The sequence below is a fragment of the Stomoxys calcitrans genome, chromosome 2 (genome assembly GCF_963082655.1).
Source record: "Stomoxys calcitrans chromosome 2, idStoCalc2.1, whole genome shotgun sequence".
Taxonomy (NCBI): domain Eukaryota; kingdom Metazoa; phylum Arthropoda; class Insecta; order Diptera; family Muscidae; genus Stomoxys; species Stomoxys calcitrans.
Window position 1 is genome coordinate 135469776 of NC_081553.1, and position 23511 is coordinate 135493286.

The 23511-nt window shown below is 37.7% G+C and overlaps 2 protein-coding genes across 4 annotated transcripts in view; one reads left to right on the forward strand and one right to left on the reverse strand.

The window, feature by feature from the left end:
- LOC106082284 (uncharacterized) overlaps nt 1-8171 on the forward strand; it is a 290022-nt gene extending 281851 nt beyond the window's left edge. For all 3 annotated transcript variants that reach the window (XM_059362475.1, XM_013244679.2, XM_059362474.1), the window contains one exon: nt 6942-8171. The gene's annotated coding sequence lies outside the window, so the exon portion shown is untranslated. The remainder of the gene's footprint in view (nt 1-6941) is intronic.
- Nucleotides 1-23511, reverse strand: part of LOC106082285 (protein timeless homolog) — a 960087-nt gene that overhangs the window by 487305 nt on the left and 449271 nt on the right. The window lies entirely within an intron of this gene.

Below are 23511 nucleotides of genomic sequence, written 5' to 3' on the forward strand. Positions count from 1 at the left end.
CCCAGGTTAGTTAACCACAAAATTTTATACCAATTTCTTGTTTTTGGGACACCATGAGGTGGTGATTTCGCTTAAATCGGTGCACACATCCCTTCGGATATCAAAAAATGTGGTAACCTGTGATATCAAAAAATGTGGTATCTGTGAAAATTTCATGAAAATCGGTTTAGCCGTTTTTGAGTCTATACGGAACAGATAAACAAACAAACAAACAAAGCGTAAAAATTTCATTTTTATATAATAGAAGAAAGATTTCAGGTTCTTACTATATTTACTGTTTAAAGTTTTTACATGTGGACGGAAAAAAATTTTATACTACTGCCATATACCCTTCATTTGACTATCATATTACCACTATTAGGCATAAGGCGAACTCTCAGCTACTTGTTATATGTTTGAATGTCACTTTCATACTCTACTCCTAAAACCCTTTCATTTAAGCACGGAAACATGAGCTTTTCGAGCCGGTTTGAAGGCCCTTGAGATTGTTGGCCGAAAATTTCGATGTCAAATTGCATATTGTCTTTTGGGTTCCTTTGGGGTTAAACTCTCGTTGGTGCCTTTTGGGGTTAAACTCTCCGAAAGTTGAGCCCATATTTCAAAGTAAGGCTTTATAGATTTACAACAACACTGAATTTCAAACCTCTATCATTGTGTACTCAAAAATCTATTAATAAATAAAAATATAATAATATTTCAAAGTAAGGTTCGTAATCTACTTGTAAAACCCTCATTGTCATGATAGGTAGTTTAAGGAAACAGAATGACCCCCAAACACTTGACTTCATATTTTTATGCCAGATTCGTTCTGCCTTCTATTCGTGACCCCATATAACCAGATCGCGCTACATGCCGCTTTGGGTTTGTCAGTGGCAGGACAATCCCTCACACAACCGCCTTTTGATATTAAAATATAAAGTGCACCATTCTCTTCACATGATTATTTTAAAAAACTATCTGGCAAGTAAATCTCACTCTATACGAGATAGAACCATACATGTTGATTTTTAACCTTAAAACGTATGGGACCCATGAATGTAACCAAAAATACTGGATCTTTTTTCCTTTACTTGTTTAAGCCCTCCGCCAACTATTTCATTCATTAAGTGCATTGTGTGGCCACACAAATAGTTACTTTGACTCCTTTTAATGAGTAAATAAGTGCGTTGCCAAAGTTGTATTTAACCGTTATTAACATATTAAACCACAAACGTCATTGTCCATAGCCGCATCTTAAGCTACTGACTGACCTTCATGACAAAGAACACCAAGTAGGACCACACGAATCAAACCACCACACACCCGCACTCCAATAGAGACCTCTTTTAGCATACTCTTTCGCTCGCAAACACGAGTCACCTCTTGCACTCTCACCATAACGTATGCTTTAGAAAAAAAAACCAACAAAAATTTTTTGTGTTTATGCTTCTCCTTCTTTTATGGAAAATTAATTCCTCATTTTTATGGATTTTATTGAAAATTAATTCCAAATGGATTTAATTTTCGGAAAATTAATTTTCATATATGTTCTGGACATATCTGGAAAAATATCCTTCGATTGATGTCAATTTCATTAACACTAAAAAGACCAACCGGTCATTTTGACCAATTTTTGAAATTCTTCTTTGAAGTTCGAAGAAAAAATTGTTTTGTTCAAAAATGTATATAGCATTTTATTAAATTGGTATAGTCTATACGTTTAACGCATTCTTTTATTTAATTTTTTTTTTTTATTTTACGGAGATAACTATGTGGTGTACCTAGATTGCCTTAAAGGTAACTTTGACCCCTTGAATGAAATTGTGCCACTATTAGCCCTATTATAAGGACCTCTTTTTTAATGTTATTTTCTGTAATCTACTCTCAACTTCCATATTAACATGATCGTACAATATGCCTATTTGGGGGTTTTGTGATGGGCGAGACCGACTAGGTACTTCGACCCAATGTCTAATATCATTTTCGTACTCTACTCCCAAATATCTTTCATTTGAGTCTCATGTTGCCCCGATCGGTCCACTTTTGATTTTGGGTGGCGTATTGATGGTAAGTGGGAGGGTCCGCACCCTTCCGATATGAATAAATTATATAGCTTATTTGTCCTTCCGAGCCAACCTACATTTTAAAAACATCCGTTCAGCCGTTTTTGAGTCTTTAGAGAGCAAACATGTTTACAAACCCACAAACAAACACAAACTCATTTTGATAAATAAAGGGTGATTTTTTTGAGGTTAGGATTTTCATGCATTAGTATTTGACAGATCACGTGGGATTTCAGACATGGTGTCAAAGAGAAAGATGCTCAGTATGCTTTGACATTTCATCATGAATAGACTTACTAACGAGCAACGCTTGCAAATCATTGAATTTTATTACCAAAATCAGTGTTCGGTTCGAAATGTGTTCATTCACCGTTCAGCGATGAGGCTCATTTCTGGTTGAATGGCTACGTAAATAAGCAAAATTGCCGCATTTGGAGTGAAGAGCAACCAGAAGCCGTTCAAGAACTGCCCATGCATCCCGAAAAATGCACTGTTTGGTGTGGTTTGTACGCTGGTGGAATCATTGGACCGTATTTTTTCAAAGATGCTGTTGGACGCAACGTTACGGTGAATGAACATATTTCGAACCGAACACTGATTTTGGTAATAAAATTCAATGATTTGCAAGCGTTGCTCGTTAGTAAGTCTATTCATGATAAAATGTCAAAGCATACTGAGCATCTTTCTCTTTGACACCATGTCTGAAATCCCACGTGATCTGTCAAATACTAATGCATGAAAATCCTAACCTCAAAAAAATCACCCTTTAGAAAATCAATATATTTTTCTGTGAATATATACATTCATATTTTTTTACCGAAGTAAATGGTTATTTTTTAGCCATTATCTTTTTGGCAATACTGGTTTCAACAGTTTCCGCATGTTTCGTGTTTTGTTTCGCTGTTAAACCTCTTCAGTTTAGTCTATATTTTAACCATAATTCGTCTCACAAACGAACAACGTTATTATTGCACATTTTTGCTCATTTTTTTCTCATTTTTGTCGCAATGGGTAAGTAAATAGGCAGAAATTTCGATTTTGGAGTGAAGATCAGCCAGAAGCATTGCAAGAGCTACCAATGCATCCAGAAAAAGTAACAGTTTGGTGCGGTTTATGGGCTGGTGGTATCAATGGACCATACTTCTTCAATGGTGACCGCTACCGTGAGATGATATCCACTTTTTTTGCCCAAAATGCAAGAGCTTGACTTGCGTGACATGTGGTTTCAACAAGACAGTGCCACAAGCCACACAGCACGCGAAACAATGGACTTATTGAGAGGCGAGTTCGGTGAACATTTTTTTTTACGTTCGGGATCGGTCAATTGGCCGCCTAGATTGTGCGATTTAACGCCTTTAGACCATTTTTTGTGGAGCTATGTTAAAGGTGACGTCTATACAGATATTCCCGCTTCAATTGACGCATTGGAAGACAACATTGAAGTATTTATTCGTAAAATACTGGCAAAAATGTTGGTAAGAGTATGCCGAAATAAGACTAAGCGGATGGGCCATTTGAGGCCAGTCACGGTTCAGTTGTGAAAAAGGTCCATAATATTTAAAGAAAAAATTTTTCAATCTTAAAATTTCCAAGCTTAAAATCAACTCGTTTATTTTGACTGGATTGGTCTAACTAGGTGTATTAGAATTCTTGGTCTTCATAGTGTTAAAATACATTCTGCCGATTGGCCGTAATATGTAGCATCACAAAATCGCTTTTACAAAACCCTTTGACTTACGAAGGTATTTGCGGATCGAGTTCCTTATGAATTTTGCAGACAAAATTGTTTATAAAAAAACTAAAAATAAATTCTGCCAAAATTTTTTTTACAAAAATCCCCGAAATACCTCCCACTGTGCGATGTTACCTCATTCAGTTTTAAACACCTCGCACTATCGATCTGAGACCCTAAAAAGTATGTGCATACTTGAACAGCTTTTCATTCTAGGACAATCTAGGCATGTCCGTTTATCCGTATTTCCATCTGTCCTTATGTCCAGCTTTTGTATGAATGGAGCTATCCGCTTAAAATTGTACTCAGTTATTTCTTATTGAGGTCGTTTGGGATTGCAAATGGGTCATATGGGTTTCGTTTCATATAAACATAGCTCGTTCGAATTGACTTTATGGACTTTAGAAGCCTTTGTACTTATCTGATTTAGTTGAAATTGGTGTGTTGCGTACCTTTAAGACACTTAAAGCTCAAATTGAATATCACCTAGGCAGGTAAAAAAAATATACACTCACACCAAATGCCAATAAAATTCCTCGATATGACTTCTTGAGCTACCAGAAGCCTTAATCATTAAACTAAAGGCTGATTTTTTAAGAGCTATAGAAAAGTTTTACAAAACAAAAACACATAAAAATCATAAAAATACATGACATTTTTATTTTAAACGATTGTACGGTCCATATAATATAATGTTTGAAGATTACTTCATGTAAATGTTGACCGTGACAGCTCCTCAAATGGTCCATCCGATCAGTCCAATTTTGGCATACTATTTCCAACATTTCGGCCGGGATCTCACGAATAAATGCTTCAATGTTGTCTTTCAATGCCTCAATTGAAGCGGGCTTGTCTGTATAGACATGAGCTTTAACATAGGCCATCAAAAAATGGTATAAAGACGTTCAATCGAACGATCTAGGCGGCCAATTGACCGATCCAGAACTTGAAATAAAATATTCACCGAAGCCTCACAATAAGTCCATTTTTACATGCTGTGTGGCATGAGGCATCGTCTTGTTGAAACCACCAATATCATTTCACGATAGCGCTCACCATTCATAGTTACGTTACAATTCGCATTATCTTTGAAGAAGTCCGGTCCAATGATGCCATCCGCCCATAAACCGCACCAAACAGTGACTTTTTCTGGATGCATTGGTAGCTCTTGCAATGCTTCTGGCTGATCTTGACTCCAAAATCGACAATTCTACTTATTCATGTACCCATTGAGCCAAAAATGGGTAAAATTGATGAAGCGCGAGATAAAATTCCTAACAGAGCACAATAATTTGGATAATAAAATTCAATAATTTGCAAGCGTTGTTCGTTTGTAGGACGGTTCATGGTTAAATTATAGACCAAGATGAAGATGTTTGACAGTGTTGCCAAGAAGAAAATAACCCTTTTTTGGTTTCTTCAAAATAAAGTAAACTTTAGCAGATTCTAGGGTGGAGTGTACCCAGGATTCGGGCAGGCCGGACTAAGCCCGTTTTTATACCCTCCACCATAAGATGGGGGGTATACTAATTTCGTCATTCTGTTTGTAACTACTCGAAATATTCGACTGAGACCCCATAAAGTATATATATTCTTGATCGTCATGAAATTTTATGTCGATCTAGCCATGTCCGTCCGTCCGTCTGTCCGTCCGTCCGTCTGTCTGTCGAAAGCACGCTAACTTCCGAAGGAGTAAAGCTAGCCGCTTGAAATTTTGCACAAATACTTCTTATCAGTGTAGGTCGGTTGGTATTGTAAATGGGCCATATCGGTCCATGTTTTGATATAGCTGCCATATAAACCGATCTTGGGTCTTGACTTCTTGAGCCTCTAGAGTGCGCAATTCTTATCCGATTGGGATGAAATTTTGCACGACGTGTTTTGTTATGACATCCAACAACTCTGATAAGTATGGTTCAAATCGGTCCATAACCTGATATAGCTGCCATATAAACCGATCTTGGGTCTTGACTTCTTGAGCCTCTAGAGTGCGCAATTCTTATCCGATTAAAATGAAATTTTGCACGACGTGTTTTGTTATGACATCCAACAACTGTGCCAAGTATGGTTCAAATCGGTTCATAACCTGATAGAGCTGCCATATAAACCGATCTTGGGTCTTGACTTCTTGAGCCTCTAGAGTGCGCAATTCTTATCCGATTGGAATGAAATTTTGCACGACGTGTTTTGTTACGATATCCAACAACTGTGCCAAGTATGGTTCAAATCGGTCCATAACCTGATATAGCTGCCATATAAACCGATCTTGGGTCTTGACTTCTTGAGCCTCTAGAGGGCGCAATTCTTATCCAATTTGAATGAATTTTGGCACGTAGTATTTTGTTATGATATCCAACAACTGTGCTAAATATGGTTCAAATCGGTTCATAACCTTATATAGCTGCCATATAAACCGATCAGGGATCTTGACTTCTTGAGCCTCTAGAGGTCGCAATTATTATCCGATTTTCCTGAAATTTTGTACGACGGATTCTCTCATGACCATTAACATACGTGTTTATCGGTTTGAATCGGTTTATAGCCTGATATAGCTCCCATATAAATCGATCTCTCTATTTAAATTCTTGAGCCCACAAAGGGCGCAATTCTTATTCGAATTGGCTGACATTTTACACAGGTCTCCAACATATAATTTAATTGTGGTCCAAACCGGACCATATCTTGATATCGCTCTAATAGCAGAGCAAATCTTTTCTTATATCCTTTTTTTGCCTAAGAAGAGATGCCGGGAAAAGAACTCGACATATGCGATCCATGGTGGAGGGTATATAAGATTCGACCCGGCCGAACTTAGCACGCTTTTACTTGTTACTTTTATTATTAAAATATAATTTGGGCCAAAGACGATGCTTTTGGAAAATACCGACTAATTCCGATTTTTAGTATGGAGTTTCCCGTCTTTTTGATTTGAGGACCTAGCAAGCCTAAAACACACCGTTGGTACATTTTTACCACTGAATGTTCTACTCCACATAAAAAAAAGACAGTGACACATTTGTGCCAAGGGTGTGGTTAGAAGGTGATTAAGCGTTTATGTTCTTCGTGCTTGTTAAAACTGTTTTTGCTCTAATATGAGTATATTGAAAAACATTTAATTATAAGTAAAAATGCATTTAATACGAAATTTGCCTTAATTTTCATTCCAGGTAGCCAATAACAATTTTAACACTGGAGATATGACGTTTTTGGTTACACCAATGTTTAGTTTAAACAACAGTTTAACAGAAGAATACCCAAAAGGATGGACAACAAAGCAGAAAAAAACACATTAAATAGACTCCAATAAAAGATGGAACTTTTTTTTGTCATCTTAACTCTACAGGATTTAATTTAAACCACAATTATTCACCAGCAACAACAACAACAACAGAGATGCCAAATTTTATTATAAAACTCAAAAACAACTACTTTAAAGACAAATACAATCAAATACATATATATATTTAAATGAAATCCAACCAGTATTAGTGGTGAATGTAAAAAAGGACAAACGAAATATTTCAATTTAAATCATTTTATGCGTATATTGTAGAAATCCAACAACAAACAACAACAAAACACACAGCAGGAGAAAAAAGAAAAACTCCATGAAACAATAATTATTAATTAAAGAGATTCAATAAGCAAAGTCTAGCTAAAATCCCTTAGCATAGGACTCAATTTGTGTACAAAACCCATAGAAAGTGAAAAACCAGCAAGAAGAACAAAACCGAAAACAACAACACATAATTAAATTTAATATTATTTTTATGAAATAGTATTTTTAGATCTAGAGTAGTTTTAAAATCAGTCATAATATAAAGACATAGTTCTATTGTACATAGCATTTCTTCCAAGTGAAACAAGGCCTTCCTTTAGACAAACCAAAAAAAATATACTCTCCAGCAAAACACTGTTTTTCCCTCCAAAGCTCAAATTCCCTGGAAAATCCCAAGAAACACTTCTGCCGGTCGTTCAATCAAAAACAAAAAAAAACAAAAACCAAATGTTTGTTTTAATTTAGGACAAAAACAGAAAAACACAACAAAAAAATATGATTGACAAATAAATACAATTTAACTATACTAAATCAATAAGTGTTTATAAAAAAAATAAATAAAACAAAACACTAGGAGATAACGAGAGCAACCACAACAGATGTAGTTTAAAGTGTGTAAAATTGAAAAGAGATTGTAGCCGAATAATCGCAGAAGAACAAACAAGAACACTCATTGAATAAATAAAATAAAGCCAAATTAAGCAGACTTTAAGGAATAGTTTTACTTAGTCTATACATACACATTTATGTATATTCACAATGATGATTTGTCTTTAAATGGAATAAATAAATGAAGAAGAAGGAAATTTATTTAAAAATTAGTAAAAAAAAAACCAAATGTTTTCGATTAGCAATGACAATGGAAGAGCAAGAGGTGAGTAAATCAAGGAATTATAAATAAATTGGGCATAAATGAAATAAGGCAACTAGAAAGTTCCAAAAGGGATGAAACGATATTGCCATAGCAAGAATCAAAGCCAATTCAAAAACAACTAAGCAAGGACAAAAGTCAGACAAAGCAGTAACGATCGACTAAGACAGATTGGCTCAGCTTGCATTCAGGGCTATTGCTTTCAGAACGATGTCCTATTTCAGGTATCATACATACTACATAGTATGTGGTTTACGAAATGCTTAAGTATACACATTAAGAAGAATGGAAACAACGTCAGATATGAAGAAAAATTAAATATATCTTTATATAATGTTGACTTTTAAAAACTCCAATCTTTTCGTCGGATATATATTAACTTTTATTCGTAGAAAGAATTATAAACAAGCAAAAAGGCGTTTAGTTCGCCCGGGCCGAACTTTGAATACCCACCAACTCGGGTATATATGTAAACCACCTTTCATCAAAATCCGATGAAAATTGCAAACCTTATGTCCCATAGCAGTTATATCGAAATATGTTCCGATTTGGACCAAATACTAATAAGTACAACAACAATTGACTATAACCAAATATTTGTCTTTTTAGTAGCTATATCGAAAAAAATTAACCGATCTGAACCATAAACGACATGGATGTCGAAAAGCCTAACATAAGCCACTGTGTAATATTTCAGTGAAATCGGATTATAAATGCCAGTTTTATGGGGCAAAGACTTTAAACCGAGATATCGGTCTACATGCCAGCTATATCCAAATCTAGACCGATTTGGGCAAAGTTGCAGAAAAATGTCAAAGAGCTCACAACTCACTGTCCCAAATTTGGGCGAAATCGGACAATAAATGCGCCTTCTATGGCCTCAAAACCTAAAACCGAGAGATTGGTCTATATGGCAGCTATATACAAATCTTTACCGATCTGTGCCATACTGCATAAGTATGTCAAGAGGCTTAACTTAACTCACTGTCCCAAATTTCAGCAAAATCGGATAATAAATGTGGCTTTTATGGGCCTATGACCCTAAATCGGAGGATCGGTCTATATGGCAGCTATTCCAAATCTAGACCGATCTCTGCCAAATTAACGAAGGATGTCGAAGAGCCTAACACAACTCACTGTCCCAAATTTCAGCAAACTCGGATAATAAATGTGGCTTTTATGGGTCTAAGACCCTAAATCGGAGGATCGGTCTATATGGCAGCTATATCCAAATCTAGACCGATCTCGGCCAAATTAACGAAGGATGTCGAAGAGCCTAACACAACTCACTGTCCCAAATTTCAGCAAACTCGGATAATAAATGTGGCTTTTATGGGTCTAAGACCCTAAATCGGAGGATCGGTCTATATGGCAGCTATATCGAAATCTAGACCGATCTCGGCCAAATTAACGAAGAATGTCGAAGAGCATAACACATCTCGCTGTGCCAAATTTCAGCAAACTCTGATAATAAATGTGGCTTTTATAAGTCTACGACCCTAAATCGGAGGATCGGTCTATATGGCAGCTATATACAAATCTGGACGGATCTAGGCCAAACTGACGAAGGATGTCAAAGGGCCCAACACAACTCACTGTCCCAAATTGCAGCAAACTCGGATAATAAATGTGGCTTGTATTGGCCTAAGACCCTAATGTCCCTTTTTTTCGCTGCAATTTTACTATTTTAGATTACTGACTAGACTTAAAACACAGACAGACTATTGACGAGGGGTTAAAACGCAGGATAAAATAGATAAGTCCAGCTAAGAAAGGCTAATGAATTACTACAGTGGGCAAAAAATAGTAAGACTTAAAATTCTTCATTTATTCCGGCAAATCTATCCATCTTCTCACTTCTTTAAAGAAAGAAGCAAAAGAAAACGTCAGATTTCTATTCCATTTTTTGCTGAGAACGAAGAGTCCTTTACTCTTTTCCCACTGTCTGTGAGCGCGCCAAGCTCGATGAGAAGGGAGAACGAGACAAGGACACAAGGAGACAACGAGAGCAATCAGAAGACCTTGAAACATATGATGGAGATGTGCTTTACAAGCCAAAAGGATCTGAATATAACAATACCCACAAAATGTCTCATCGCTAACAATGGTGATGATAGAGTGAAATTGGAAAGGGCCATTCGCAGTTGCCCGCACTACCGCAAACATTTCTTGGAATTACTTTGTGATTGATAGAACGAATTTTAGGGATAAGCCTGGCGTGGTCCAACATGGGTTCCTTTATCCATAAGGGGGGAAATTAAACCCCAGCACGGCAAAGGATTATAAGACATTCTGTTGTTAGCGTCTTTGTTGTCACCGGAGAGACTGCTAGACCTGAAGCTGAGGGAGATACTAGGTAGGGACAACTACCACTGAAAATGTTTACGCCGTGCTCTTCAAAAAAATTAAATTTGACCACGACCATTCCAATAAGGAACAAGGAGCAAACTTCTTACATTTCAATGAGTGTTGTCCTATTCAAATTGCAGCTAGTGCTTATCTTCTTCTTCTGCTTCAACAGGAGGATATTCGATAGGAAGTGGATAGTTAATACAACTATGATTTACTGAATTTACACAGCCAGTGTGAGGACATATGTGGCACTGGTATGGTGTAAGGCTTCGGATAGAAAGACTCGTACCATGGAGTTCGACGAGATGCAAAAACTGACCTGCGTCGAATTCACGAATTGAAATTCACACCGAAGACAGATTTGGAAGCGATTATGAATATGCAACCACTAGTTTTGAAACTTATATAACTCCAAGGGGAAACTATAACACAAAGGTCGTGGTTCGTTACCTAATGTTTTGAGTCCCTAAATAAACTCCGGACGCATGGCATGGTTTCCCGGGCACGATGAGAAGGTGAGCGTATTTACCAGGAAGGGTTCACCCACGGCGAGCGAACCATTCGCCAGCGAGGTGGTAGTCTGTATATGGATGCCGAACCGCCAAAACACTTTGGGACGCCTTGGATCGAAAGAAAACGAAGCCCTTGGCTTTTTGTAAAAGGGTACTGTGTCGTGTGATTTTTCTGATCTGGGTTATGTTACAGATTTATTTGTAGGAGGTCTCCCCAAATGCGTAGCCCATGAGCGTGATAAGAGTTATGGTTTGGTATGGTAAGCCATAGTGGGCGTGCGACATGCGCCCATCCTATTTTTGCCTTTTGCTAACTTCATTGCTTTTCAAAGGGTTTTAGCAAAGTCTTCAGTGTATTCGGTCAAAAATTTGATCTTTAACTCCCCTAATAACGAAGAAAACTCTCACACAACATGTTTACACCCATGTGTACTTAGGTGGGATAAAACCAAGATGACAGAAAAGAACTGTGTGATATTAAACATCTCTCAAAGGCAGTTGAGATTTAAACGCATAAAGCAATATTTCTGTGACTGTGATTGGTTCATTTCCATTTTTTTTTTTTGGAACAAACATCCCGAAAGATGTCTACATACAAACGAAATGTAGTTAAAATCGCCCATTTGGCTATGGCTAACATGGTGTTTGGCCATAGACCATTGGAATTCAAAAACATGTGAGATATTTTGCGAAATGAGTACTTAGCATCGTTTCAGAGCTCACTGGCAAGCTAATCAACAACTGGCAGAATGTGAAAAAAAGCTCATTCAAGATTCATAAGACCAACAACTCGGTCCCTCTTTCAGAATTCAAATCGTGTGTAATTGCACATGCCGGTTCATTGCGTGTGTGTCCATACAGTGTCCTTCACTTGCCAAATGGATGGTGGACACTCAAAATTTCAATTCTCTAACAACATCAATGAAAAACAAAAATACAAGGACACCGCCACACAAAAAGACACCAAGCATAAGTGTGGCATGCATAACAACATGGCCCAAATTGGAAATGCGGAACACATGTCGGCTGGCTTTGAGCATCAGAGTCCGGGCACAATTGGTGGAGGACGAATGCTTAAGCAAACACAAATTGATATTTGCATTTTATTCTACATGGCTCTGAGAGGCATAATGCGTTCTCCTTAGGACAAGCTGGCATTTATAGACGCAACTGTGGTCATTTGAAGACAGACAAATCGTTTCATGTGGCTAGCAAGAGATTTGCATTTTGTAGTGAGGATGAGATGAGAACTTCGTCCGCACTCACATACACGCATGGGAGATTTTAGTCAAGAACGTTTCCTACATCCACATGAGATTGAAATTAAGCCCCTAAATTACACACTTACATATGCAAATGGACAAAAAGTAGTTTGGTAGTATGGTCGGAAAGAAAAGCAACAAGCCCATTTCAAATTGCATCTTGAAGAAGGACAGCATTACATTTTGATGCATTCGAATAGCCCTAGTCCTTAGTTGGGAAATCAAGGATGAGAAAAATGGAGAAAATATCTCGAAAAAATCTTGTTCTGACAGATGAATGAGTGTGCTTAATCGGTCTCATTAATTAGTTCGCACCAGACGATCGGTAAAGCAAAACGCCAGTAGAGTTTGGCCAAGTCCTTTTTAAAGCGTTTTAGGGCGGTTTGATATGTATGGATGAAATAAATGAAAAATCGTATAAGAAAATTCTCCGAAGAAACCATGTATCTAAAATAAAATACCAATCCGCGCCTTTCGACTTGAAAAAGCTATCACTTCTAGCATTTATGTTTTGCTTTTGTGGATTACACATTGCATGAGTCGCTTTTCGATAAAAATACGGTACCACTAGTCCAGATAAAACCGATTGAAACTACAATATATCTGGCAAAAGAAGTTACATAGATTTCCACACGGATGGTTTCAAACTGGACGACCATGTGTGCTTTGGGGCAGAGCTGGCAAAATATCGATGGTACTATCGATATTCAATTTTTTGGCTAAATATCGATTGGTATTTTTTTCCATCAATATTTTGACAAAGTTCCGCCATTTGCAAAATTAACTTAATTTGAATTAGAAGACTTTAAAATAAATTTTGATTGAAAATTGAAAGAAATTAATTAATTTCTAGCAGAAAATTTGTTATGGAAATATGTAAATATTCATATTTCATACTATCTGGCTAGGTGCCCTTCACTACACCTTAAATGTCTTTTTGAAAATATATTCGGAAATTGCAGACATTGTTAGCTTGGTGTCCTTCTCAAATTAACAATAATTATTATGAATTTAGTGATTTTTCCACCCATAAACCCACGTCATAACGAAACCAAGTGGGTTACAAAGACCAACATGTGCTTCTAGAGTTGTTGTTGTAGCAGTGAGTTGTGTTCATCTTTTCGTCTTCGATTCTACGAAATATCCAGATTCAGGAACTCTGCGACAAAGGTGAGATGCGTCCGGAATGATCGTGTTCTATGGAGTGGAGTAGGGTTGGCTGGCAGTTGAACTGGTGACGTGTGGTCCCAGGTTTCAATCGGGACAGACATTCAATACTTTGGCACGAATCCTAGCTTGCGAAGGCGGTTTTTATAGGCCCAAAACCTTAAATCGAGAGGTCGATCTACATGGCTTATGGTTCCAAAGTCTAAAACCGAGAGATCGGTCTATATGGCAGCTATATCCAAATCTGGACCGATCTGTGCCATATTGCAGAAGTATATCAAGGGGCTTAACTTAACTCACTGCCCTAAATGTTGGCGACATCGGACAATAAATGCGCCTTTTATAGGCCCAACACCTTAAATCGAGAGATCGGTCTATATAGCAGCTATATCCAAATCTGGACCAATCTGTGCTATATTGCAAAAGTATGTCAAAGGGCTTAACTTAACTCACTGTCCCAAATTTTGGCGACTTCGGAAAATAAATGCGCCTTTTATAGGCCCAAAACCTTAAATCGAGAGAAAGGTCTATATGACAGCTATATCCAAATCTGAACCGATCAGGGCTAAATTGAAGAATGATGTCGATGGTCCTAAGACAACTCACTGTCCCAAATTTCAGCAAAATCGGATAATAAATGTGGCTTTTATGGGCCTTAGACTCTAAATCGAAGGATCGGTCTACAATATATGGCAGCTATATCAAAGTTTGAACCGATCTGGGCCAACTTATCGAAAAATGTTGAAGAGCTTAACACAACTCACTGTCTAAAATTTCAGCAAAATCGGATAATAAATGTGGCTTTTATGGGCCTAAGACCCTAATTCGGAGAATCGGTCTATATGGCAGCTATATCCAAATCTGGACCTATCTGAGCCAAATTGACGAAGGAAGTCGAAGGGCCTAACACAACTCATTGTCCCAAATTTCAGCAAAATCGGTAATACATGTGGCTTTTATGGGCCTAAGACCCTAAATCGGCCGATCGGTCTATATGGCGCCAATAGTAAGATATAGTCCGATATAGCCTACCTTCGAACTTAACCGGCTTATGAACAAAAAAAAAATCTGGGCAAAGTTTCAGCACAATATCTCTATTTTAAAGACTGTAGCGTGATTTCAACAGACAGACGGACGGACATGGCTAGATCGCCTGTAACGACTTTATAGGGTCGGAAATGGATATTTCGATGTGTTGCAAACGGAATAACAAAATGAATATTCTCCCATCCTTCAGTGGTGGATATAATACCAGGAAAAATCGCACTGATTATGAAAGAGGAGGCAAAAAGAGGTGGCATGTATATCGGCTTTTTGAAAGTTTAAATCGAAAAGTAACCAAAAAAAGGGGGGAAGTTCCCACTGCTGGACATTTTTCTAAATATTCGGCTCACGATAACTTGTAATGCTTTCTTTTATACCCTCCACCATAGGATGGGGTAGACTAATTTCGTAATTCCGTTTGTAACACCTATATGGTGTTATGACATTTTAAGGCGATCTAGCCACATCCGTCCGTCTGTCTGACTGTCCACCCGTCTGTCGAAAGCACGCTAACTTTCGAAGGGTAAAGCTAGGTGCTTGAAAATTTGCACAAATACTTCTTATCAGTGTAGGTCGGTTGGGTTTGCAAATGGGCCATATCGATCCTGGATCTTGACTTCTTGAGCCACTAAGGGGCGCAATTCTCATCCGATTTGGCTGAAATTTCGCATGAGGTGTTTGGTTATGACTTCCAACAACTTTGATAAGTATGGTTGAAATCGGTCTATAACCTGGAAAAAGCGCTAAATGCTGTATGTGGTCAAAGATATATTAAACTAGTGGCAATACTACAAATCTGTTTGATCATCTGAAAAGGTCTCACCCAACATTCCGGAATAATCCAATGCGTCTTTAGGTGAGCCAACTGCGATAGACCCACTTCATAATCATTGAACAGCATACAATACAAGGTCCTTTTTCCAGTATGCTTCCGTACATCTAATTTTATAACACTCTGGTAATCAAATGTCTGCCAACAAATGTGAAAAGAAAAAAGGGGAATATACTCGTACTTAGTCCCTGAATGAATCTTTTATAATTTCGCATTCGCTTTTCTAACCTAGCACTGGAATTGCCTTTCGCTAGTATGCAAACTCATATGTACACCTCTCTCCATATTTCACAAACGTAAACCGTGTTTCATGTTCCTGCATGTGAACTTTCAAGTTTGACAGAGTAGAAAAACGTGTCGAACATTTCTCTCATTTGAACTGTTTGGAGGCTTCCTGACGATGGCTCATCATGTACTGTTTCAACTGCAATTGCAATAGGCATTAAAATATTATTGCGGACTCGTGTACTCGCGTGGACTTGCATGTAAGTCTTTCCTTGAGGGCAAGGGTTTTGTACACTCTTTGCAAGCCAATTCATTCATCCTCTTCGGGGCCGACGTTATGTGGTTCTTTAGGTTAACTTCCTGGCGATAGCAGATGCCGCAAAATTCACGGCGTCCCAGCAGTATGTAGGACTTGCGTCTGTTAAAGTCTGATTTGCCTCTGAGTTCCTTCAGGCGGACGGCCCACTTATAACTTTTCCTAGGACGCTTCCTTGACGGTTCGTCGGTCAACTTATCTATATTCCTTTGAACTCCTTTTCTTTTTTAGTTTAATTTTGTAAAACCTAGAAACTTGAGACTGTCCTAGGAACTTGAGACTGATAGTTATCGACATTTTTTTTGAAAAATATCGAAAGTTGAGAATATCGATAGTTTGCCAGCTCTACTTAAAGGTGTACTCTGACGAACTAGGACCGGTTATATCGAGAAGATTACCTGACCACTGCAGTGTGTATCAAGCGGGAGTTATTATGATTAACGTAGTGGTGCAATGGATAAGAAAGAATGTCATAGCCACGATTGGGATAATTATCTTCTCAGACAGCCAGGCAGCCATTAAATCTCTGGGAACATATTTCTGAATTCAAAAATCGCCCTCGACTGTTGCAGATCTCTCAACGAGATGGCTGAATACTTCAAAATTCACCTGTTCTGATTGTTGGGCCGCAGAGATATCGCAGGGAATAGTAAAGCGGACGAGCTTCCGAGACGAGAAACTACCTTACAAGGACAACGAGTGACAGATGGTCAAAAAATGAGGTTTGCGAACACTCCAAATTTGTGTGGCCAAAACCTAGACTCGAAGAGAGTTACCGCTGTGCTATAGCTAGCGGGAACAGACGTCTCTGTCATTGTGGCTGCTGACAGACTTAAGGTTGCTGTAACGACTTTTGCCAAAGCTGTGAGGACGTCGAAGAAGAAGAGATTACAGTACATCGGCTGTGTGTGTGTCCCGCACAGGCAGTCAGAAGGAGTTCCTCTTTAGGTTCTCATTTCTTTGAGAACTTGGCTTATTGAGTCTGAAGGCTGCCACATAAAGCTAAGCTAACCCAACATACAAGCAAACAAAGCCTTTCTCCTCTTTTATAAAAATAGACAGTGGAGGACTAAGCGTGTCATTATCGCTCTTTCCAGCGAATAGATTGAGAGTTTTTTGAAAAATGATGCGTCAACCACGTTGGTCCATGTTTCAAGGCCCATTAAGTGTCCATGAAACATAGAAATTGGTTTTGAATACTCACTTACCCATAAGGTGTATAGAGTGCAAAAATTGTTTAGAATAAAAATCTTCTTTAGCTATGCAAAGATTTATTGACCTTTGATTTTCATCCAAAGATCCATCCAAGAACTTTTAATCGACTTTTATTTTCTTTTCTCTCAGAGCAAATTTCAATCAACGTCTTAATTAAGATTTTTGCCCATCTTTGACCATTAAAAGTGTTTGGTGAATGGAAGCAGAAACAGTTGGTCTGTCTAGGTAATGGTAAAAGCTCAATGCCTTGCAACTTTGTTTTGTGATAACCCAGAAAAATGTTTTCTTACGATATAATAAAGATACGACGCTGGATTAAATTTTTACACAATGAAAAAATAAAGTGCAAGAGAGAAGGTATGAATTGGTCTGAAACATAACCTCGAAGTAGAAATATCAAACGAATTGAGGTCACAATTTAGCAATTCATGAGTTCAGTGAATCTTTTTAATAAAGCGGCTATTTTGTGGCAAAGTTTGCACTCTAGCCGTGGAGTGATCATTAATTGAAAACTAATACCGATTGGTGGTTGAATAGAGATATCGGTTGTGTGGTCAATGCAAAAATCTGATCTACCAATCTAATTTAAAATCGTAGAAGTAAAAATTTACTTTTTTTTCCTGTATATTGAACTTCATTGCAAATTCAATTTATTTAGGTTTAAATCCTATTCTGAGCGATATTCATACAACTATTGCTGGGATTCATTGGTAATGGGTGGTAAACATCACAAAACGAAATCATTACCGACAATTTGTTTTTTAACCACTGCAAAGAAGAATGAAGTACACGAAAAGCATGTTGGCTTTTTAAAGCGTATTTATTCAGTAGTTAGTTTTTTAATTAATGAAAATTGCATGCACAGAAGTTTTGTGCAGATTTTATTTTATTTACTTTTTCCAACGAAAACGTGGTTGATGCAAACAGTGAAGGATGACTGAGGGATGGTTGGAAATGAAAGGTTAAACAAAAACCAAAAATAAGGGGAATAAAATATATTCTTTTACCCTTACGATTAATTAAGCGGCAGAAATATAACCAGGTAAGAAAGTGTCAAATTTGTCCACGAAAAGTCCTCTCTCCGTTTCAATTTGAATCTCAACGATAAGGGAATCCTTTTTGCAGCCGAGTCCGCAAGGCGAGTCGCAGGGCGAAACCACTCACCAGCATAATAGAGGATAACCATCACTGATGTTCCCGCCAGCATTCAAGTTCAGCGTCATAGACGCAAAAAAATTAAATGTTTGGCATATTTTTCAGACAAACAAATCCCTTCAATTAGGGAAGTAACGGTGTAATAGTTACCACAGACGTTGGTCTTCAATTTACAACTTTTTCATGTAAACGTCATTTCGCTTATGATGAAATCATTAGGAACTTCTTTTGTGGTAATGAACGGCTCTATAATGCAAAAATACAAAAATTCAGCTATATCGAAATATGTTCTGATTTGGACCAAAAACTTATAAGTGCAAGTCGTTGTTCAATATAATGTATAACAAAATATTGGTCTTTTAAGTAGCTATATCTTAAAATAAACCAATCTTAACCATATACGACACGGATGTCGAAAAGCCTAACATAAGTCACTGTGTCAAATTTCAGTGTAATCGGATTATAAATGCGTCTTTTATGGGCCCAAGACCTTAAATCGAGATATGGGTCTATGTGGCAGCTATATTAAAATCTGGACCGATCTGGGCCACATTGAAGAAGGAAGGCCTAACACAACTCACTGTCCCAAATTTCAGCAAAATCGAATAATAAATGTGGCTTTTATGGGCCTAAGACCCTAAATCGGAGGACCGGTCTATTTGGGGGCAATATCAAGATATACTCCGATATAGGTCATCTTCGGACTTACCTGCTTAAGCAAAAAGAGAATCTGTGCAAATTTCAGCTCAATATCTCTATTTTTAAAGACTGTAGCGTGATTTCAACAGACAGACAGACGGACATGGCTAGATCCTCTTAGATTTATACGCTGATCATTTAAAGGGTCGGAAATGGATATTTCGATGTGTTGCAAACGGAATGACAAAATCAATATACCCCCATCCTTCGGTGGTGGGTACAACAAACGGCAGTATTCACCAACCTTAAAGTAATTTGGAAATAGGTTTATTTGCTAGATTATCTTTATAGAACTGACAAATAAACCTATTTTAAGTATTCATTAAGTTTTGTGAATACAGCCGAAAAAGTTCTGAATAACTCAAGTCATGGGTTTTTGTTATATTTCCACAGATATTCTTCCGAACATAACAGGCATGTTTTTTTTTTAATCCAGAGGCAAAAACCCTTCAAAACTGTTCCAAATCCGTTCAGATTTGCATATAGCTCTAATATGAAGGGTTTTTTAGCTATTATCTTGTTGGCAACACTGGTTTCAACAGCTCACGCACGTTTCGTCTTTTGTTTCACTGTCAAACATCTTCAGTTTGGTCTATAATTTAATCATAAATCGTCTTGCATACGAACAACGATTGCAAATTATTGAATTTTATTATCAAAATGCTTGCTCTGTTAGGAAAGTTCAACGGGTGCTTCTTCCATTGAGTGACAAAGCTCATTTTTGGCTCAATGGGTACCTAAATAAGCAGAATTGTTGATTTTGGAGTAATGATCAGCCAGAAGCATTGCAAGAGGTATCAATGCATCCAGAAAAAGACACAGCTTGGTGTGATATATGGGCTGGTGGCAACATTGGGCTGTACTTCTTCAAAGATGATGCGAATTGTAATGTAACTGTGAATGGTGAGCGCTACCGTCAGATGATATCCAATTTTGTTGCCCAAAATACAAGAGCTTGACCTGCATAACATGTGATTTCAACGCGTGATCACGCGTAACCATGGACTTATGGACTTATTGAGAGGCGAGTTCGGTGAACATTTTATTTCACGTTCGGGACAAGTCGGCTGGAACGTGGGATTCAACGCCTTTAGACTATTTTTTGTGAGGCTATGTTAAAGGTCATGTCTATGCCACAAGCCCGCTTCAATTGATGCATTGGAAGACAACATTGAAGCGTTTATTGGTGAGATACCGGCCGCAATGTTGGAAAGATGAAACCTCTGAGACACGGTTTGAAATGGTGTCCTTCATTTCAAATCAAATGATAGTTCTATGAGAGTGGAATACAAATCGGACTTCGAAATTTAGGACAACCCACAAAAAAAAAGAAAAAAAAACCCCAAACCCAAACGGAAATGTAGGCCGTTTCGTACAAAATAAGATTAGAGATAAAGGTCTCTGTTTGTAGCGTACAATTATTGCCCTCAAATTTGGGTTGACACAGGAAGGATCCTTCGTTCGTTCAAAATGTATGTCATGTCGTACCTTCCCAATGAGAAATTTTTGCCGAGCGCTCAGAGTTTTTTCCGAAGTTTTATGATATTTTATAAGAAAATTTGCCGATTCCTCAAAATTTCCCTTAGAAATTTATCCGATTTTCGACCAGATTTCATTCGATTATTTCTGCACATTTTATTGTGGTTATGACCGAAGATCTGCATTGCACATGCTCGGAAGGGAATTTATTGTTTTTTCGTATTTCCGAGCAATAGCTTAGAGTTTTTTCAGAATCTCTGCACATTTTCGTACTAGCTTATTTTTGGTTTGTATACCGGTTTTGTTTGTTTTTGTTTTGCAACGTTTTGCACGTGGCAAATTTTGTGTTTAACGGCTTTGTTTGTTTTTTTAGTCGATTAGAAGCATTCGAGCTGAAGAAGTTTTATTGTGGAAATAAAATTAAAGTGTAATATAAAGAAATGAATCATATTTAATGAATTGAATTATATTTAACTGAATATTTAATGTATTTTTGTTTGTTTTATTCTAAATAAACAGCTAAAAATAAAACAAATTAAAAAATAAAAAAATAAATAATATTTAGGAAAAATTTTGAGATTTTCTGATTATTTTCTAAACATTATCTGAAAATACTCAGAATTTCCTAAGATTTTTTTTAAATAAAAGTAAAAATTTCGAAAAATATTCGGGCTATATGTTCGAATAAGTGGAGAGTATCTGATTATTTTCTACACAAACCTTCGAAATTTTACAGAGGGTTCGGTATATCTTCGGATATTTTTTTTTAGCTTACAGTTAACTTTTCGGGCAAAATTCTGACAAAACACGAGAAATTTCTCAGATTTTCCGATGAAACGTCCGAAACTGTTTGGAATTTTGGATCAAACGTTAGAAAATGTTCCCATTCTCTGGTCAATTTAGAATGTTCCTTTAGAGTTTTGTCGGAAATTGTCACGAAAATCTAACAAAACATCCGAAACATCTGAGCAACTTCCAAAATTCTCTCAGAATTTCCTTTGAGTTTTCTAACGAATTCCTCAAGAATTTGTTACGTAACTCTGATGGTAATTCCGAATTTCCCCTGACAAAACTTTCAGAATTCGTGTAAACCGCCCATACAACTTTCGTTACGATTTCGCTAAATATTCGGAATCAGGATCGGAAACTTGTGCGGAGATTCTGTCCGAATTCCTAACGAACTCGGCAAAAATTGCTCACTGGGTTTATGATAGATATGAAATACACACTACAAATAAATTGATTTGGATCTGAAAAGTCCTCAATGAATTGATCATCTGTACTCAATATTTAAACTATTTAACGAACAATTAATATTCAAAAAGCCATTTAAGGGTGAAGCGAGCCAGTTAGTCTATGGGATTTCCCGACTCGAAAAACTACGTCTGTATACGTTTTTCAAACTCGATGCGCTCCATATGGCCGCTTTATATCTAAATATTGGTTGATTTCCAAGGGCCAAACATCAATGACCATGGTGGACCCCAGAACTGGTCTGTCTAAGGGGGTGCTCCAGAAAATTCTTCAACACAGCGAAAGCCACAAAGACACCACACGATTGGAAAATCTATAAGGCTGAGCTTTGAAAAAAAGGGCGAGCTGAGAAAGGCTCAGAACAAAACCTGGGTGGGATTCTGCAGAACCGTGGAGGATACATCTGAGGCCTCTAGGTTAAAGAAGATCCTATTCTTGAAACCTATCACGGTGGGATATATTCAGAGTTCAGAGACTGCATGGACAATGTCTAGTGAGGAAACACTAGAACAACTCATTGACAGACATTTTCCAGGAAACTCTCCAACGAACAACATACCTCTAGAAGAGGTTGTCACTGGTTAGAATTCGTCGGAGATAATTGGGGGAATTGTGTCTGAGTCGAAAATCCTTTGGGCGATAACAAGTTTCAACTAACTTAAGTCGCCAGGACATGATGTATGCGCGGTTGAATAACAAGCTGTGTCCGCCAGACTGGCTCCTTTGCTTAGGAAGATATACTGTGCTTGTATCAGCATGTCGTGTATGTCTGTGGCATGGAGGTCATTTTCATTCCGAAAGCAGGTTGATAGAAACATATCTTGAGAGGTTGATAGAAACATATCTTAGGGCAAAGATCCCTGTAGATTGCCTTTCTCGACAACAGCATGCATAAAGTAAGGACTACATAGAGGGTTCTCTCGCTGTCAAGGAATGTACAATGGTAGCAGTTCTTGACATTGAAGGTGATTTTAATAATATAAAACCGACGTCAATCATGAAGGAGCAGAAGTTTCTAGGCATTAACTTTGCGGTAAAAAAGCAAAAATCAATTCCGGCAATCTTAGAGATATACTTCAAGAAGCTCCACATCAAAGTGGGCTACCGAAAGTGGTCTAGGTATAAATTCGTGCAAGACAGAAGTAGTTCTTGTCAGCAGGAGATACAAGTTGCCTACAGTGGAACCTGTCCCCTTGGGAGGAGAGAACGTTTCAGCGCAGGGTGAAAGCGCAAAATACCAGGGTGTTTTGGTGGACAAGAAATTGAACTTTAATCCAACAATTTGGAAAGGGCAAGAATGGCACTTACCCTATACACCAGCAAGAGAACCATTGGCAAAAGTTTGGGGTTTAAACAGCGCGTATACAGAGCAGTTGTCAGACCTATAATGCTATACGTTGTTGCGGTCTGGTAGACGGCGCTTCAAAAGTCCACCTACTGTTCAATACTCAGCCAGATCCAAAGGATGGCTTTATTGTGCGTCACAGCCTCACTGAGGACGACACCACCTGATGCATTTAATTTAATGCTGCATCTAATGCATCTGTACTTTGCGGCGAGACAAATTGCTGCGACCACTATCGTGAGGCTAAAGAAGCTTTCTCTTTGGTCATGTGGCGGCAATGGACACTGTGTTATCCTTGTTACAATATCCAATCTTCCTGGCAGTGTAGATTACACCTTACACCTATTCCCGATAGCACCGATTGGAACTACAATATCCCTGGTAATAGAAGTTACATAGACTTCTACACGGATGGTTCCAAACTAGACATCCATGTGAACTTTGGGTTGT